The sequence below is a fragment of the Protopterus annectens genome, chromosome 5.part1 (genome assembly GCF_019279795.1).
Source record: "Protopterus annectens isolate FY-2018-M chromosome 5.part1, PAN1.0, whole genome shotgun sequence".
Lineage (NCBI taxonomy): Eukaryota > Metazoa > Chordata > Ceratodontiformes > Protopteridae > Protopterus > Protopterus annectens.
This window is the reverse complement of record NC_056736.1, coordinates 484910051-484927389: the sequence shown is the minus strand read 5'-3', so window position 1 is coordinate 484927389 and position 17339 is coordinate 484910051.

The window sequence follows — 17339 nt, the reverse complement described above, 5'->3', positions numbered from 1 at the left end:
TGCCAGTAATTCCTAGAATCCATTACCCTTTATACGATTTATATATTTGTCCATAATGTCCTTCATCTTTCCTTCCATCTTCTCTGTATTATCCTCATAAAAATGCATAATATGCATTAGTTAAATGTGAAAAGTCTCCAAATTATGGCATTTTTTTGTCATTCTTCTATATAAATTTTAATATCACGCTACATAACTCTTCATAAACAAACCCTTCTTTCAACCATTCATTCAAAATGTTTATAAAACACTATCTTTGTCAATCCTTTAATTTCTTGTGCATTTCACACTCTGTGCCATCTGAACCTGATATTGTATTCACATTTACTTTCCTAAATACTTCGTCCAATTCATTATTAATTATTTCTTTTTCAAGTTGTTCCCTAATTCATCCTTGATTTTTTTTTTTAAATTTATGTTTTTGATTATTTTCTTTCTTTTTATTATTATACATATTTTCTACATGCTGTACTACAGTACTTGTAATTTGATCATGTGTTCATTCTACTTCTGATTTCAGTTTTTTACATTTTGTTAATTATAATAATATCCTACTTTACTATTTTATAAAAATATGCATGCAATTCCTCCCTCTGCCTTGAAAATAATGTCTCTCCTTAAACAGCACTGTGTTAATTTTTTTTATCAACTGTTTTATATATTTCCTTTTCCATATCATAATACTCTCTTGTATTCATCTCTAATGCGTCACTTTCTCTTCCTTTCTTACATCACCCTGACATTGAAAATAACTATTTATATTTCTTTTCAAATTCAATCCACCATTCAAACCATTTGTTTCATAAAAGTCCTTTGTGATTCTATGATCCCTCCAGAACTGCAATGCTCTCCTCACTCTAAATTCATCCCATCATTTCTGATTCATTCTTTTTATTTACTTTCTTACTTTAATGTACTCCTTTTATTCCATCACGTCCATCCATATAGGCTAAATGATAAACAAAAAAAAAACTTTCTCTACTGTATCACCATCTGCTACTCCCAAACCTTGTAACAGTACAAAATAATCAAATACAGATCCAACGGTCCCTCTTCTTTAAGTCCATCAGCTTTTATTCCACACAGCTAACTTGCCACACTTTATCATTTCTTGTATTTTTAACACATTTCCCTTTCTTTTTACATTTTCCCATTAAATCAAAATTAGATTTACCCACAATAATAATTTTTACATTAACTGCCATATAATCTAATATTTGATAAAACAGATTCCCTCTTTCTTTGCCAGTTGTGTTTGCATATAATGTTATAATTCTGTAAACATATTCCGTCTACCTCACAGTTACCCTGCCCACCCTTGCCAGCATTACTTCTAATATTTCACTGTTCATTTAAATAATACAGCCACTCAAGAACAACCTTCACTTCCTCAGTTCCATATTATTTTCCTTCTTTCTTCATTTGTCAGGAATCTTGCATCCTCTATGAGAATAATATCTACATCACATTTAGTTCACCATTCCAGTATCTGGATCCTTCTGACAATATTAATACTATTTTCATATTTACTGAAAGCACTCTAAAATTGTTAGTTTTCTTCTTTTTAAGTTTAAGGGAAGTATTTTAATTTTTTTTCTTATTTTTTATTCTTTCCCCAACTGAACATTTTTCATGGTTTATATAAAATTATTATTTGGTCCTTAGAGTCAGATTTTATTCTATTCTCATTAACTGAAACACATCTAAAACTACTTCTTACCTTTCTTTTACATATTTGGTGATACATTTTGTAAATCTTCTTTTACTCATCCTTACCCTATCAACTATTAAATTTATTTTCCTATCTTCCTTTACTCTCTCTTCACAAACATCTGACTTATCATTTTTAGTTTCTTCATCATTTTCAACACTGACAGTATAGTTACTTTCATTCTTCTGAAATTTATACATTTTATCTGTCACCTTTTATTATTTAATCCCTAGTTCTTCATTACTTTCAGACATTACAGTACATTCTTCATCATCTTGCTCAACATTACATTCATAGATTCATAGGTTGTAGGCTGTATTCTAAGCTAAAGACCAGTAGAGCCTGTATAAGCCTAGCCTGCAACTCAGATGAGACATAGGCATCGGACCAGAGGTGAATTTCCAGTTAACAAAATTGTAAAAAATAACTGTAAAAAATGCTGAAAAACGACCACAGGTAGCAAGACAAATCAAGGAACTGCTCATTTTTCACTTCAAGTAATTATTTAGCACAGTTTTTAAACAAAGCTTTTTATAATATTTTTAAAATCAGGTCATCCTCAGTGTGCATGTTCATTCTTGATCAGTTTTATTCATGCTTGCTTATTTATTCATGCTTATTCACTTAGCATTTGTATTTATATTGACAAGTTTTTAAATATCTGTAACTTTTGCTTTTAGAAGCTAATTGATGTTCAGCATGTGATACTTTAAATAGCTGCATTAGTTTTGTTTGTCTGATGAAGTCTTGCTTACAGAAGCAAGACGAAAGCGTTTACAGTACTTGTTTTTATGAATTAAAACTTGTCTCTGTGGATTATATTTTGTTCCTTGGATTTGTCTTGCCACATGTGGTTGTTTGAATTTCCAATTACCCATCCAATCCATTGGTCCAAGTTGTACTTAAACAGGGATAGGGTGGAACTCTGCTTCATGAATCCTGTTCCAGAGAATGGGAATAATTTGAGAAACATATCTGTCTTACAACGTCGTAGTTATGTTGCATGCATATTTAGATCTTTTATTCTAGTAGCTCTGACACTGTTTGTTTTGTAGATGCATACAATCTTTATTAAAACAGCATCCAGGTATGCCTTGTATGGCAGGCAAAGACTGTGTCTTAGAAGTATGTATGATACTGAATAAAGAGACAGAGCTTTGAGGCAATCAGCATAGAACATTTTACTTACTCCCTGTATTCCTTCTGTAATGAACATTTGCGCACATTCCAGTTGCTGCATGTATCTGGTCATGTATATACCAAAAGGGGGCATTATATGCTAGGAGGGTTCTGATGAAGGCCAAGTATGATGACCGTTCTGGACCTATATGCAATGCCTTTGGTTATAAGTTGAGCAACATTAGAAGGACACATGTTGGTTGAAGGCAAGATTACTATCTACATGAATTCCCAGATCCATGACCAATGAATCAATTTTTGGGGTGTTTTATTAATGACATAATTACCCGGGGGGGTGGCTGATTTCCCAAAAGGTAATATAATGCATTTCATGATACTGCATTTTAAGCCACAGCTTTGGCATCAAGCATTTGTCTGTGTTAGACCATACTGAAGGGTGTTCTCATTTTAGAGGGTTTTGATGACTGCTACCAGTTTGCAATTATCTACAAAGCTGGTTAGCCAGATACCTTTAATATTAGTTTTGACATCAGAGAAGTAGATGCCAAAGAGGAGTTGGCCTAGCCCAGAGTCCTGGGGGACTACACTGTTTACCAGCTGCTTCATGTAGAAAGTCTCACTGATTCTAACATTCTGGATCATATCAGTAAATGAGCTAGCAAGCCACCATGTTACAAATGCTTTATACCTAATTCTGTAAGTTTGTTGATAATGCTCAAGTGGAGTACTGTATAAAATGCTTTAGGCAGATCTAGGTAGGCAGTACTCACAGTTTTCCTCTCATTAACTGTTTTAGTGACCTTTTCAAAGAAGCCCACCAACTACAGTAAACATAACCTTCCTCTGACAAAGCCAAACTGGGATGGATCCAGTACCTAGTGGCCTCCTATGTCCTTGCTGATAATTTCCATAAATCTTTCCATGGCTTTGCAAACAGGACTAGTCAGACTAATGGGTCTGTAGTTGCTAGGATCAGTTGAAGGTTCTCACTTATGAAGGGGGATGACCACTGCAGTTCTCCATTCATGTAGCGCAAAGCCTGTTTTAAGACTACAGTTAAATAATGACACAAGAAGTCCTGATAAGTCATATTTAAGACCATTCAGGAGGCATCCTAAGATGTTATCAGAGCCCACTGAGGCTGTGTTTTTGGCTTTAGCAAGAGTAGCCAGTATGTGCTCCACAACTATAGTTGGAAGGATTACATGTGAAGGTATTTTTGGGGAGATGGTTGAGGATAAGAGGGGTAAAACTGAAACTGAATTTGCCTGCTAAAAGGTTTACTATATCACCAGGCTTGGTGATTGTGACACATTATCTACCAGTTCCGCATATTGCTGTGTGCTACATATGATGTTCTTAATATAGATGAACAAGGCCTTATGGTTATCTTTTATCTGGGAGGCCATCTTAATTGCAAGGTTGACTTTGCTTGACCTAATTAGCCTTCTTAATTGCCTATTTAGATTGACATGAGAATTTTTATCTTTAAAAGAATTACCCATCCTGATTTTTGTCCTATTTTTTTCTTTTCTGTATATGATGTTTAATTTGGAATACCAGTTTGTTTCTGGGGCTAGTGCTGGGCTTACTTCTGTTATGTACAGCAGCCACTATGCATCTTTTTATGTGGTTGTATAGAACTTCTCAGAACAGTTCAGCATAAGCTGCTGTTTTCTCTGCGTTTGGAGGAGCATTGGATTTTGACAAACCACCACTTAATAAAAGGTAATTTGCCTTGGAATATTTCCTAACTGTTATGGGTTTTAATGTAATTACAGAGTTGACTTTGATTTTAAAGGAGACAAATTTATGGTCTGACCTTGCCAGGGAGGACAGGACATTGGGAGTGAGGGTGAGGGGTGAAATGTCCTTCTATATTTGTGATTACAAGGTCCAGTATGTTGGATCCTCTAGTGTGTGTATTCACTATTTAGTCAAGGGTGTTTGTATATGCGAAGTCCAGGAATCTCTGTGCCTGTAGATTTGAGATTGTTTAGGATTATCAGTCTATAGAGGGGTAATTAAAGTCTCCTATGAATACGGTGTTAGGTTTGAAGGTAGGTGTCCCCAGTAGGTCCAAGTTTGCATTGCCAGCTTCTTAGATCATGCTGGGTGACCTATAGCTAGCTAGGATATGGTACAGGATTTTGTCTGTGGTGGTCTTCACATGGAGGAATGCCATTGCATTATCCTGTTTCATCACCCTAGAATCATTCTTGTTACTGATGTATATAAAGATGCCTCCATCTTTAGCTCTTGTCTGTGCCACTACTGGTCTAAATGTGTGGAAGCTAATCAAGCCTTGCACTGCTGGGATATTCTCTGCCACTTTAAACCATGTCTTGGTAACTACACAAATGTCTATATTCTTGACCATGAGGAAGGCTTTGAGGTAGTGAAGAATTTTTTTAGACTCCTGACATTGAGCAGTAGTACCTCGAGGTCCATTTGTGATGATAAAACTTTAGCCAGTATTAAAAGCCTAGAAGAGAAAATTGCAGACCATACTTGGCAAAGCAGTGTGGCCTGTTAGCAATGTCCTTCCAAGATGATGAATATCGGATCCCATTAGAAAGACACCACAAAGACAACCAGTCATTTTCTGCTCATATTGCAGTATCATTCTTCGTGATGGTAAAATGCTGCTCAATACTAGACAAATACCAGCCTGAGACAGATAGTCTGAAATCTCCATAATGTCTCTCTTCATATACTAGAAGGAGGTACATCTGATTTCACTTAAACCTACGTGGACTATTATGGAATCATACTGGCTCTTGTGGCATTATGACTTGAGTACTTGCATGATTTGATGGATCCTTGCCCTAAATAAGCAACTAACCGTTATCTTTTCCTTGTTCATCCTGGATAGAGGGGTATCAGTATGTCTTATAATGGAGTCCATTATAATAACAAGAGTCCTGGTAAGTGTTTCCTTGCCTTGGGGGGTTAGTGTTTGGTGGCCCATTAATAGTGACAGTATGTTTGGTGTTAGGTGTTTTTTTCTGAGTGCCTTTGTTGCTTTGACATTCATTAGTCTATGTGAACTTTGGTGTTTAGGGAGATTGCTTTTTTAGTAACTTAGCATATGTTAGTCTAGGTGCGTGTTGGGGTCTGCTTCACTCTACTGAATTTTCACATAACCAGAAATCAAAAGATTGAGATGACAAGAGTGAAACTGTATAACACAGGACCTTTACATTGCCAAAATTCAGATCAGTGAAACATCAGCGTTGCATGTCGCACACTACTTGGAGCTTCTTAGTGGTGTTGCGCTACACTGAGGATCAGTAAATTTACCCTTTTCCTCACTTTAGTGTGATCTCAGAGTTAATATAAGTAAGGGGTGCAGGGTGCTTGTCTCCCTGCAAAAATTTAACAAAAGGTCGATATCTGTATTGACTTTGAGCAGCTAGTGTTTCTTTGTTCTGAATTTCGGCAATGCAAAGGTTTGGTGCAGTGTTATTTCACTCTTCTCTTCTCATTCTTTTGATTTTCAGTTATGCGAAAATTCAGTAGAGTGAAGTAGCCCTATGTGTTGTGTGCTACATAAGGTGGGTGCAGTGTTTGTGGACAACCTGATGTGTACTTGAATACCAAAATAAAACAAGAATGCCCTTCACCTTTACATATTCTGCATTCTTTTTAGACTTATTTATCATATTACCTTCCCCCCCCGCATTGATTGCATCTTATTTTTGTACACTCATTTATCAGATGATTGAAATCCCAACAAAAAAAGAAACATCTGCCACATATACCTAATTGTTCCTCTGATACAATCCACAATTAATACTTTATCACATTTTTTCATATTTCAAAATAGCAACCTCTTCATGCACACCCCATTCCAAACATCACTCTCATCTTTAACTTTCACAATGTCAGAAAATGAATAAAAGGTAAATGAAAAATAATTATAATTTTTAACATCTTTTAAATCAGTTTCTTCAAAGTGAAATTAAAAAACACTCTTTTTATCTTTTTTTTTAAATCAACTTCATTACCCAGAATATTTAAATTCATTACATGGGTAACAATCCTTTTTTCATGATTAAACAAAAATCTTTCCATTAGGTTTTCAGTCCCAAATGTTAAGTCATATTACACAAAAATCTTTCCATTAAGTTTTCAGTCCCAAATGTTAAGTCATATTACACAAAAATCTTTCCATTAAGTTTTCAGTCCCAAATGTTGTCATAAAATGTCTCTTTCCCCAAATGTGTCAAGGATATAATGTCTTCTGATTTAAAATCCAGTGTTAACACAAAGTTATCATGCACAAAATATCTATTATTTATTCTTTCTTATCCAAACAACTAAGCTTTTTAATGCAGTTTCCAGTGTTGTTTGTTCTTCCAGCTGTTTAGCACATGATTTTCCAGACTATATCCCAGCTTTAACAGTATGTCCATCCAACTCACGACTCACTTCCTTTCTTCCCAACTCACCTTTCCAAAAACCTTTTCCATCATATCTGGACAATATCTCATCCCCTCTTCAGGATTACCTTTATTGAATAAACTAACATTTTTTTCATCCGGCAAACTTCCAAATGCATTTTCAGTTACAACAACTTCTTCAAAATCCTGAAGTTTAAAGTCAGCTAGACACTGACTATTTGTAAATTCACTCATTTTTCAAAAGTTTTCTGTCATGCAAACAAAACTTCACTGCTATCACCAACAGAACAACTATCGTATTCCTCCATTACTGCACAGCTTCTCCTAGTTGCCTGCACCGTAGGAACAGAAGCAGGAAGTGCAACATCAAAAATGTTTCCCCTCACAATGAAAAGAGTAGGGGAAGTTGCCTGTTGACCTGGTCAAATTTCCCCCAGTAGCATAACTATCACATCAAGTATCCCCCACAAAGAGGCTACTAACTTAATGGACTAACCCGGTCAACAAAAGTAAATAAATCTAATATGATAAGGTTCTAGAAACCAGTTGTGTACTTTCTTGATGAGGCATGCCTGTTGATGTGGTATATTTAGATTTGGTGAAGGCATTTGATTCAGTTCCACATGAAATATTTCTAGATATCTTGAAAAGTTCATATAAAAATATATATATATCTAAATCTATGATGGTTGATCAAATAATAGGAAAAGCAGAGTAAGGATTAAAGATAATACTTGATGTTAGAGCAGTGGTGGACAACCTTTTTGTGGCAAGGGCCAGGGTCTATACTAGATAATTGAACTTTCAAAAGTTCAACTGCCATATGGTCGATACCATATGATCGAATTTTTAAAAGTTCGAACGTTTTAACGGAGATCTCAGTACAGCACGGAATGGGAAGATTTCCCTTTTCTGCACTGTAGTGCAGTCTCAGACTTGGTATATATAAAGAGCGGGGGGGGTGTGGGGAGTGCATGGGTGCTTGCCTCCCTGCTTAAAATGTTCAGTTGGTTATGAAGTTTATTTTTTTATTAGATTTTCTAACTTTTAAAAGTTTGATCATATGGTGTCGACCATATGACAGTCGAACTTTTGAAAGTTTGATTATCTAATATAGACTCGCAGGGTCACTACATGAATTCTTACTGCATCTGCAGGCCACCTCAAAACATAGTAAGTCATTATGAGTTAACAATAGGTACAGATGACTGGCACTTTTACTTAAGACAGCAGTCATGAAATTGCCTGTTTTCTACATTATCTTTGCATTTAACTTTATTCTGGCTTGCAGAATGACTTATTACAAACTCTTGCAGAAAGTTACTACTGTTTACAGACTACAAGTTATAAACAACAAAGAACAGTTACTTCCACAGCTAAAATTAGAGGTGTGCACAACTGCAGTCAATTAGGTAAGTAAGCACATGCTGGAAAGTTTGTGTGACTGGAGTAAGGCATAGCATTTTTTCACTTTTTTAAAAAAAAATTGGTTACTTTCTGGAGGCCGGATGGTGCTGCGTCAAGGCCCGGATTTGGTCCCGGGGTTGGATGTCATGCACCACTGCGTCAAAGTTATTCCACAGTGATCAGTCTGGGGTGCATTATTATCTGGATTACTGATGAAAGATTGTCTTGTCTCAGATGTAAAATGGTTTTGTAAGTTTGATGATGATTTGAAGACTGGTTGTGCTGTTGCTAACACTGTTGGTCACTATTATATGCAAAAATGTTTGGATTTTTGGCAAGCTAAGTGTTTTCCAAAAGTATGAAACTTAATTACACCAAATGCATGTCTGTACACTTCATAGTTTGGAATTTTCTATATCCATAGGCTTTGGATAATCAGATTTGCAAACAGTCAGATGTGGTTAGGATTTTGGTATCTTGACTGACTTCATCAAACTATGATGTTAACATTAAATCAATAATCAGATATTCAGGAAGTGTTATGGTCTTATCAAAAATATATTGCATTGCTTTTTTATTTTTAGTAGACAAAACAGTGTTGTATTTTATATATATATATATAATATAATCATATATTTATTATTATTAATATATAATCATATTGCAAGATTTGCCACAGGCCTGCCCTACAAAACCCATCACTGTACTAATCTTCAGAACCTAGGTTGGATAGAACTACCAAACCTACTTCTACAGAAGCAACTTATTATTGCTTACAAAATACTCTCTCAACCTGAAAACACTCCCGGCCTGTCTGGAATAATTACCCCTTATACCAACCTAAATAGACAAAGATCATCTCACAGATTACTTGCACAGACAATCAAATCCTGTAACTCAGGAGGTGACTCTCTGTTTTCAAACACAGTGGGTAAAATATGGAACTCTCTTCCACCTAGTCTCACCGAATCAACCTCCCTAAATACTTTCAGAAATGGCCTCTCCCACCACTTCAAATCCCACTGGCTTTGCCAATGTTCTAATCCAGACTAACCCATAGCTCCCCCTTAACCTCCTCAGTGAAATTACTATCCTCCTAGGCCTCAAGCCATCTACTCTCCCCCTGAAACTAACTACTTGTAGGTTTGTTTCTTATAATAATTGTTCACTGTACATCCTAATGTAACTTTTTCTTACCTGTGTATACTAACTATCTGATGCTTTGTTTTTCTCTTTATAATTGTTATTGTACATACTAATGTAACTTTTTTCTTCCCTGGGTATTTAGTGCATAACTACAATCGTATGTTAGCTGTCAAACATTGTTGTAACCTACTATGTACTATTGGAACTTTTTGTAACCTACTATGTACTATTGGAGCTTTTCTCCCCGGGCCTCCGCTGAAAATGGACATGTGTCCAGTCGGACTTTCCCGGTCAACAAATGTAAAATAAAATAAAATAAAATAAATAAATAAATAAATAAATAAATAAAAAAAAAAAAAATATATATATATATATATATATATATATATATATATATATATATAAATATACATATATATATTTCTAGTATTCATCCTGTTGTTACTGTGAATCTTTTTTCTCTTATAATATTCTATAGCTGATGTCACTGGAGAATATACAGAAAACATTTACTAGGTTGTTTAATTGTTATGAATCATTTACTTATAGGACTGACTTGAAAATGTATATCTTAGCTCCATTGCATATGCACTTAAGGGGGGGATTTAAGTTTGGTTTACAAATGTTTAAAGGATGATTTATTGGCAATCATGTTGGGAATAGAATTTGTTAACCATTGAGCTCAGGGAAGATATAACAGTTTTCTGGTTAAGACTAAAGTAAAACATTTTCCAGGCTAGAGTTGGCACATTGTGAATCCCTCACCTTTACCAATCAGGTGTTCTGATGACTTAAAGACTGCTAAGTCGAATTTGGATGTCTGCTTTGCAAAACTGAAATATCCAATACAGTCTGTGGTTAAGCAAAAGCTTAAATGACTGAGTAAGGCTCTGAGATTGGAAATAAATTAATTGATTGATTGGATCATTGAATCTACTTCATCTCAGATAAAGTCAGTATTCAAATGATGTTGCCAATGTTAAAAGTGAAAAACATCTGTTAGATTTACAAATCATACAGCTAGATGCACCTTAATAAATTACTAATAGATGAGTTATAAATAGATGAAAAAATTCCACTTAATAAATGACCAAGGTGAACTGACTGATCATATTTATAGCTACCTGTGCATTAAATCTTTTCCATGCATTGAAAAAACTAGTGCAAGGCTTCCCAGTTTCACATTAAGTTACAGATCTGTACTTCATCAGAGGCTTCAAATCCAGCAAATTGCCACCATTTTGAAATGGTACTTAGCAAGGAAAACTGCCAAACATAGATATTATCAAAAAATAATAAATCATTAAAAAAAGAGAACTATCAAACACCAGAAATGCATACATCCAGCTCAAATACACTACTAATCTTGCATACAAGAAATACTAAAAATAAATAGAATAAAACAGGAACCAGGAAGGATAATAACACAAATAAACATACTTTGCATAAATAAAAGTATTAAAAACTCAGGCTGGTATTCATAGTCGCTTTCACAAATTTGATAATGGTATTCCTGATACTTAAGAATGAGCATAGCAAAGGTGATATTTATAGAGACCATTTATTCTAATACAACAGGAATTAAAAATAATGAGATGCAAATTACAAATGTTGCAAAGCATAGTATGCTAATGAGGAAGTTTTGCAATTCATAGTCCAACATCCCTGTGGCATGCACATTCATTGTTAAAAGTTATACTTCACCTTTAATATTAGAGTTGTATTCCATAAACTTGCCCCCAGCCATCACTTCAGTAATTTATCCATGTATGCACAAACACTTCCCTGACACACAAATTAATTATTTCCTCCAGCAACCCCTTTATCAGTTTGTCATTGGCATATGCAAGCATTAATATGACACAATAAATTATTTTGTCAAGCGATCTCTTTGGCAGTCTGACACTGGATGAGCAAGCACTTCTGAGACACACAAAGGAATTAGTCTCCCAAGAAGCCTTTTCAGGAGTATGTTCTATTATGCATTGGTGCCAAAATGAAACATTTCTCCATGGGATCCCTTCAATAAAATGTCCAGGTATGGGAAAGTACCATCTAATTTCCCCTCACATCTTCATATTCTCTTGGAAAATGACTGCTTACTAGCATAAATTCATGGCTGTTTACATGCTTAGTATGCAACTGAGTTCATTATAGAATCATGTCTACAAATGGTAGTCATACTTATAATTGTAAAGCCCCTTTACAGTATACTAGCTGTCCCCCTGTTGCTTAAGCATTAAGCATGTTATGTTCTTGCAATAGGGGCGTGTTTACAATAACGTCGTCACATGTAAGTAAGCATGCTGAAAGTCTGGGGTTTGTATATCCATGTAGCAGTGCTCTTTGTGGATCACCACTACAAAAATGTTAAGCCCTTGACTGTGAATACTGCCCTCAAATTTAAGTACATTAACTATCAGAAACACTACGATACATCCGAATGGTAAAAATCTTTTGAAGAAAGTGAAAGTATAAGCTCCACATTCAGAAAACAAGGCAGTCTAGGAATAGCTAGAAAGTGAATAATATGAAGCAAAACAGCTATCATATCAATAGAAAGTAGACACGCTAAACTAAGGGACAAATTTCACACACAGGAATGAAGTAGAAGACATCATAGGTTCATAGGTTCTTAGGTAGGTACTAGGCTATTGGCCCTAGGGCCTATATAAGCCTAGTCAAAAAGCTACCCTGGCTTTCGCCACCCAAGAAAATTAATTTCCTGTGCCGCTGTTGAGCAGAGCCACAGAAGTGATCTCCGGGGTGAATTTCCTATCTCCCTTCCAATCATTAACATTTTTCTTGAAGAGTGCTAATGAGGAGCTTTGTTTGATATAGATAGGTAGTTTGTTCCAGAGTATGGGAAGTCTCTGGGACAGGAATCTATCCCTCCACCATGTTCTGTTTATTATGGTGACAAGGTTTAGGACCCTAGAGCATGTAGCTCTGAGGGATTGGGATTTCTTTAGGTGGAGCATGTCCAACAGCTCTGGGTTTGACATAGCTTTGTATGTTAGGCAGAGATTGCCTCTGAGTAGGCGATATGTAACGGGGTAAAGCTGGAGTTTTTTGAGACGGTCTGTGTAGGGCATCTGTTTGAGAGTGGTAATCCTCTTTGTCAGGAATTTCTGCGGCGTTTGCAGTTGTTGTAGATGTCTTATGAGGTACATATCAAAAGGGCATTGTACTCTATAATGGGTCTAATGAGTAATGAGTAGAGGGGAACAATGACCTCTTTTTTCCTGGATGAGAAACCTTTTTTGATGAGGTATGCCATGTAGAAGGATTTCCTGACTACTGTGGTGATGTGATTATCAAAGGAGAGACTACTGTCAACCTGTGTCCCAAGGTCTCTTATCACACTTTCGGTGTTAAGTAGACTACCGCCTGTGTGGCAGTTCATGGGTACAGAGTTTTTACCAAAGGGGATGACAATGCACTTTTTGGTACTGAGCTTGAGGCCATGACTTTGACACCAGGCATCTGTCTCAGTGAGGGTCTTTTGTAGGATGTCCACATCGTTAGGAGTTTCGATTATGGCTCCTAGTTTGCATTCATCTGCAAACTTCATTAGCCAAAGGCATTCTGTGTTAGCCTGTACTTCAGAGAAGTTGATATCAAACAGGAGAGGACCCAGGACTGAACCCTGTGATACTCCATTTGTCACTGGTCTGAAGTTGGATTTGGAGTCTGTTACTTTCACAGTGTGGGTTCTATCAGTGAGGCAGTTGGCCACCCATCTTGTGACATAGGGATTCATACCTATTTTAGTGAGTCTGTTTATAATTCCAGAGTGGGGGATGGTGTCAAAAGCCTTGGCGAGATCTAGATAGGCTGTGTGAACCACCTTACTCTCGTCTATAGCTTTCTTTATATTATTTGACCCTATAAGCTATATTTGAAGATACAATGCACAAAAGTAAAACACTGCATGCATGCAATTGAATATTAAAATGGAAATAAAACGCGTACATAACAGTTACCATAAAAACTCAAATAAGACAATCAAGAATAGCATTGGCTAAAGATCTCAATTAAAAGGATGGGAGCTGGGATAGCATTACAAATGATTTTATTCAGTTATTGGGAGCAGCCATTACAATTGTTATACTTGCAAATTTTTTTATGGTGACTTAAATTTATGGGAGCACTACTGCTTTACTATATATGTGCCTTGGCTTTGTCACCAAAATTATAACTCTTGTGAAGATTTTTGAGGTTGTGCTACCTGGAAAGCTGTATGCATGTTTATGAAACACTGTGTAACTGGTAGTGTCCTCATCTGGAGTCATTCACCTGTCAGAACTCAGCTGAGGTATTGCGTGGTTTCAGCATCTGTTTATAAACTGATCTGTGCAATAGTGTTTAACAGTTTGACAGAAGAGTTCTTTGAATGACTAGCCTGAACATTTCAGAGTGAAATTCCAGACAGTTCAAAAGTTATAAACCTGCACTGCTATCAGTTGGTTAAAATGGGCAGAGGAATTATTTTGTTTTGAAATAAACTTTAAAACATTTAATTATTGCACATGAACCACTAAATATGAAATTTAAATTGCAAAAAATACATATGCCCATTTCATAAGTGCAGTATGCATGATACGAGTACTTCCGCATGCCCAGGGGTATTGAGGCAGGAGACCAAAAAGTGCCTTACAATCCCAGGTTATGGTGTGTACAGTCCATTGTGCCTAATCTCTACTTAATTTACTCCACTCCAAAAAAAAAGATAATGCTTACCAGACAATAAATAACAATTTTCAATAATGTGTTAGATGTCATCACCCAAGTCAGGATCAATAATGCAGGCCTAGCCATAGGGCAACTGATTGTGTGTAAGTTTCATCACAGCAGGAACATGTAATCTAGTCTTAGTGGTGATTTGCATGAGAAAGTGTTTTTCAAGCAGTCAGTTTTGAAGAAGTATCAAAAAATTGTTTAACCTGCGTCCAAGTTTCACAGCTATCAGAGTCCCGTGTTATGAATATTATGAATTTAGCATTAAGAGAAAATAATTTTAATACTTCATGATCTCTGACACAAATGAATTATGTTTTCTCTTACTACTGCAGCAATAGGCTAAGAGTGTTTGTCCCGCATGACATTCTCTATGGTGGACACTGATACTTTGCCTTATTGAAATGCACTACTGATTTTTACACTCTGCCCACAAACAACACAAGTGCAAATGTATTGTGTTTTGGTACAGTGTATGGTTTATAAAGCAAAAAAATTGAAATTAGTCCATGAAAGAGAATGATGCGGCAAAAATTCTAGCATTTTGGCAATGTATCCATTTGGCATTAGGTTCCTTGTACTTTTTGATACACAGTTGTGATGGTGGTAATATGCTATATCTACAAAAAAGATGGTTCCATATTTTGTGCCATAGTATACACTCACACACACACACACACACACACACACACACACACACACACACACACACACACACACACACACACACACACACACACACACACACTCGTATCTTATTTATTTATTAGTTTATTTATTTGTTTCTTACTGTTCAGGCACTTTCCACTAGCCTAAATTCTTTGTTTCATGGAAGACCTGGGGTAGTATATCTACTACTAGTATAAATTTGGCCAGGGCATTAGGGAACATCCCTTACTCTTTTTAAAACGTGCCATGGGTTCTTTTACATCCATCTGAGCTACCACTAACTCAGGGAGATGGGACCTCAGTTTAGCATCTCATCTGAAGGATGACATACTCAGAGGTATAGTGCCCTCTAATGCTGCACTGCAGTGTCAGCCATTTCAATAAAGCTAGTCTAATCATCTGGAAGGGGCTAGAACCCACACTCTTCTCACCTTCCAACACCAATGGTGAGTGCACTACCTATTGAGTAACTAATATTATCAATCACTTGTCAGTCTCTTTACTGCACTTATTCAGCTTTCCAAACTAGCACTTTCAGTAAATATTATTACAAATAAAGTAGTAACAGTATCCATCAAGTTTTCTGCAGTGCAATCACCCATGTAACTTATCACATATGTCATTATCATGTACAGATTGTCAAGTGCTTCTAACCCACACTTCATTGTCCCATGTATTCTACAGCTTCAGGTAAGAATGTCCGTACTTCTCACGTCATACTGCACTATATAAAAATGTCTTCTGTGCAATATGTGCTAATGACTATATAAAACATCTTCTGTGCAATGTGCCCTAATGCTAATTATCTCAAAGTCTGATAGCAACACACACAAAAAAAAAAAACTGAAATGACCACGAAACAAATTGGTAAACTGAATCATTTTGATGCCTTGACATACTAAAGCCAAAGCCACATCCAGCACTGTAAAGAACATGCTAACAATATCTGATGTTCCTTTATGCACATAACAATGAGATTGGGTATGCCTCTCAATGAAGTTCTCACTATTCAAGATTCACAATGTTTCATGACAGTGCAATGGCCTCAAATGTCTTGAGCAGAACCCACTCAAGCTATTACAGTAGTTCCACAAAAAAAAAAATATATGGTTCCCTTTGCTTGTGAGTCCCACAACACTGACAAAAAAAAATCAGGAAGAAAGAAAAACTTGGATTGTCAAAAAATATAGTTAAAGCCAGTATTCACTGTGACATAACATTAATGTTTTAGCTGGTGGGTCTTCTAGTTTTTACTGCTGTGTTCATTATTTTAAGATACAAACAGAGACTACTGTACCTCAGTACAGTACTCCAAAGTACTTCATATTCAGAATATATATATCTGTCACATTTGTAAGTAGACTCCAGCAATTCAGAGTTTTACTTTTCTGTTTTTTTTTTTTGGAATTTCAAAATCAACCCAAAATATTTATACTCGGTTTCAGATACATATTTAATTTCACCCCCTTCATATCTAGATCCTCATAAGTAGTAAATTACTGATGACACAGCTGTATCTCTTTTTGTATAATTTATCCTTTGTCTATTTGCAATAAAGATACAAAATGCCATTATAGATACCTACTTTTGTATAAAGAAGAATTACATGAAGAAAAATTATTGTGTTAATTGCAAATGTGCATTTTTTAATTATTTAGTCTTGTTTTGAGAAAACCTTTGCTCAGAATAGTTACTTGTTTTCTTTGCATTTCTTACTATTATTTACTATGAGCTTGTCATGGCACACATGTGTGCCATGGTTAATACAGTACTGTCTGATTTAGTTCCATCTAGCTCAAAATACTTATATAGCATACTAATGACTTCACAGTTAGATAAATTATGCACTTGTGCTTCTGCTCTTCCCTTAGGAGCTGTTTTCAGCTCCTTAATGTCAAACTGCACAATTGCCATTATGTGTTAATTTCTGAAACCATTCTAGTACATGTGGACTTGTTTATGTAATATTGATAATTCAAGTCATCATACTTAATGTTCCTTAAAGCTTTTGTTGCAATCAAATCAAACCACGTTTGCAATGCAACTTGATACTTTAGGGTGTTACATATGCATATAATGTATTTTTAAGGAAACCTATATGTCATTTGCATCATGGATGC